The following is a 4,231-nucleotide window of genomic DNA, read 5'->3' as shown; positions in this document are numbered from 1 at the left end:
TACAATGTATTTAATTACTTTTTTGCCGTAATATGTGGATAAATATGTTATATTTTCTGTTGTGAGAGACAACGTTTGAATTGTTTTTGTTTAAATAAAAAAAATATTATGGTGATCTGGATGTGCCTATACTGTTAATTAAAAAAAAATACTATATGATATGATACATAAATTATTGTTTAATAAACAGTCAGCAGAATCAACATAAACAAATATCCTGAGGAATCGATATAGAAAAATATCGTGCGAATTCGATAGCCGGTGGAATTGATAGGTATTAAAACGGTAAAATCAATAAAACTTTACTCCAGTTATAGGTTTTGTAGGTTAATGTCGTGCTAGCCTTTAAATTGTTTTAAAAAAAGGGGCGAGATGTAAACAATGAATACACACGTGTGGGCTACGATATTTAAACACTATACGATTTCGTGTTTATATCTCATTCAACCAAATATCGGTAATCATAACATTCGTAAGCACTTAAACTCTCGTTGTTACTCTCGTAACACTTTAAAAACAACATGTAAATAATAAAAATATTGTTTATTGTTAATATTCAATTACTGAGTACAGTAGTTTGTTTCACAATAAAGTATATATAATGTTGAGATTGAAATTAAGGTGAATGTTGATATAATGAACTCACCCTCATTGCACGGTGTTTATACTTTTAGAATCGAATTTGACCTAATCTCAAACTTCTGAGAGTAAAGTGTAACTTAGGTTGTTAGATTCAAGATTATAATTTTAAGTTCGTTGGAGTATATTATCTTAAATAAACTAAATAAAAATACATAAATACGAAAAAACATAGTCACTGTGTTAGTAATTAATACGGTGTTTCATGTTTGTACTCGTAGAACTGTAAATTTATAATTGTGTGTTTGATTAAACCATTGATTATATAGTAAACTATATAAATTGTATAATGACTTTATAATTAATAGTAAAGCGTTAAGCTTATACATAAGCTATTGGGTGATTCAAATAGTTTGTTAGTGTTGAGACTCCGCAGTCTGCAATTAGTAGATTCTAGATGGACAATTTCTTATATGTCGATTGTTATTTATCTTATTGTGTTAATTATAGGGCGAGAAAATTATGAAATAGTTTTACGTAGAAGGTCGAATGGTAAATGGTTTGGTTATAGGTAAATAATGTGTTTTATCAAAAAAAATAAAAAAATAACCTTCGGTCAGTACACCTAAAAAAAAATCTTTTTTTAAATCATTTAATATTGTTCGCTGTCAAAAAATTAAAACAGAACTGTCTTGATACAAAATAAATTGAGTGTTTTTTGTATTATCAAATAAATACCACACTGTAACTAAAAATATCGTACTTTCATGTAAATAATTAAATAAGTACCATAAATTCAATATCGATACAAAATATTCAATTATCAATCAATTCGACGATTCAACTGACTGATTGTTCGGTCTAGTAAATCCGATTCTACCTTTGTTATAAACATGTGTAATTTATATACGATTTCCAAGTTCTACATATTTTTAAGTAATGACTTTTACAATTCTACTATAGTATTTTATTTATTTATTTCATAAAAAATATAAGATACCTTTGATTGGAAATAATCTATTTCAAAAACACTTTTAATTAAATATTTTTACTAGTCAACAGTGGCGTAGACAGGAACTTTCATTGAACTTTCATATACCCTAAAAACTAACTATTTTTCGTAAAAAAAAATCATTTTATTTTTTTATTATCGGTATAATGTATTAAGTATATATAAAAAAAAAGGTCATCGGGGATCCATCCCCCATATCTCTTCGTGTTTACTCCCATGATAGTCACTGATTACTATTACCACACAATTTCCATATTATTATATACTTATTCATATAGAATAAGAATTGTATTATGGTAAATTTACTAAACATCTCAGCTGGACTAAAATTACTAAAAGTGTTTTGAGATATTCGAGATCATAGAAGATAAGTGGTAAATATCATATTACGTGTATATCATGCATATCACATACATATATAAAATAAAACAAAAATAAAACATTATTAGTTATTACAATGCAGTTATTATAATTTGTTTGTGATAGATAGGAGAGATATTATGTGACGTAATTTTAAAATCTGGCTCCAGGTGGTATATTCACTAATACGAGACTTCATTTATCGTTCAGACTTCTTCCTGGAAAAGCCATAAAAGGTTTGTATGTAAGCAGTGTAAAGAAAATGCTTAATCTCATATATTATAATAAAAATAAACGTTGAGATACACCGTGTTCATATCCATAAAACAGGGCAAGTTATTTATTTATTTATTTTTTAAAATAATATTTAAATATTTTAGTTAATTGATGAATAGAATTAATAAATTTAAAAAAAAACAAAGCTGATGTACACACCACAATAATAATTACAAGTTACAACTGATAATTACCCGTTACATCGCGTTTACCATTTCTGTGATCTATGTGTAATCTATAAATCGAATAATTATTTTAATTAACACTTCTAAGTTAGTATTATTAAGCGTATTACAAATAATATTATATGCTTAATAATATTTGAAATAAATTAAGCTTGATCATATATTTGATTTAAAAATGTATTATTTTTTTCATGCTTGAATCATTTTTATAGTCGACATTTAAAAAGAACTTGTCCTAAAATAAGAAATAATAATTAAAAAAAAAAAAAAAATCAAATACTTACAAGGATTTTGTTTTTAAGCCCCGTAGCTATCCCTTTAGTAATCTTTGGTTCATAAGTATGTCAAAATACTACAACATGTGTATTTTTTATGAATTCATGACGGTTTATATCATCTTTTTCTTGGAACACAACCACCTGTAAAAATATTTTAAATAAAACAAACGGATCAGCATTCTATCGTTTCATAAAAAATTCTGCAGAATACCAGAATAAACGAATGAATTCTAATACCATTATAGGTATTTCGTAGTAGTCGTATGTACCAGCCCCGTGTTTATTTATTATTTGTTTTTATTTCTTTTCTTTTTTTCATCGACCGAATTCAGCTTTAAATAATAATCACACTAATGTTTTATAACTTATGTCGGGGGAGAAGGAAAGTCGAATAATGATTATACGGCTATAATCAGTAAATAGAATACGTACATTATATACTGTAGCATTACCGCGTAATGCAATCGCACAAAGTATTCATTTTCGAGAAATACAAACCTAGATTTAACGTCGTACGGTATACAATGATAATATAGATATAATAATAATGTCAGAATGTCTCGGCTCAAATATATCAAACCCGTGTAAAAGACTATAATAATATGATATAAAAAAGCATAATGGTAACCGGACTGTTTGAAATAAATCCTCCCAATGGCGCACCTAAAATACACCGATAATAATATTATTATTGCCGTTATTATTATTTTAGTCCGGTCGTATTACAGTATTATATTATCGACGACGGACACGTAGTATGTACGGTATAATATTTTCTTTCTGCGGCAAGCATTATCGTTGTTTTTTACTGACTTGACTTCCACAGATGGCCGTAGAATCGTGGTACAGACATAGCTAGGTACTTACCTATTGTTATTATAATAATTATTATAATATTATATTGCAATATATTATTATGTGCGACGTTTGACTTCTATTCGCTGTTCGAATGTTTGATTATAACACGTTTTCCGGTTCTATCGGTTGCTCTTCGACCGCGAAACTCTTTATTCGAAAATACGGTAACTACCAAAGTAGTTTTTCGTTATCTCGATAACTGTCTACCGCTTGATGCCGTGACCTCAGGCTCGATTATATACTATTACGTTATATCGACTATGCCATTCGAGTCGATTACTATTTTTTTTTTTTTTTGTATCTTTTATTACCTATAGTTCCCAATAGTTAGTATACCATTACAAGTTAAGTGTGCCCATTTACATAAGTATCATAATAAAGTGATGTTACGTTATAATCAGTCAATAATAATTAATATCAGCCAATAAAAATTATAATATCAGTCGAAAATTGATGGATTAAAAATTAAAAATTATATTTAAAAGTTAAAATGTTAAATTATCACTATACATATAATTTAAATATAAAATGCGGTTAAGTAGGCAACCACTTTACTGCGGTACTGTATAGGTGTCGAATATCGACACCGATTAAGTCACTGTAACATAAGTGTTAAATAAATGAATTTAAAGATATGGTAATGTGTTTTGAATTAAAACAAAATAATAATCGATTTTTGTAGA

The 4,231-nt window shown here is 27.3% G+C and overlaps 1 long non-coding RNA gene across 1 annotated transcript; it reads right to left on the bottom strand.

Moving 5' to 3' along the window:
• Positions 1-1,987: 1,987 nt before the first annotated feature.
• On the bottom strand, positions 1,988-2,955 carry LOC126549562 (uncharacterized). The gene is made up of 3 exons (XR_007603668.1): positions 2,697-2,955; positions 2,422-2,462; positions 1,988-2,169 (listed from the first exon to the last, which is right to left on the bottom strand). It is a non-coding gene; the product is annotated as an uncharacterized LOC126549562 (long non-coding RNA).
• Positions 2,956-4,231: the final 1,276 nt, after the last annotated feature.

The sequence above is a fragment of the Aphis gossypii genome, chromosome 2, assembly GCF_020184175.1.
Source record: "Aphis gossypii isolate Hap1 chromosome 2, ASM2018417v2, whole genome shotgun sequence".
Classification (NCBI taxonomy): domain Eukaryota; kingdom Metazoa; phylum Arthropoda; class Insecta; order Hemiptera; family Aphididae; genus Aphis; species Aphis gossypii.
Note: the sequence above shows the minus strand (reverse complement) of the source record. Positions and strands in the feature narration are given on the sequence as shown.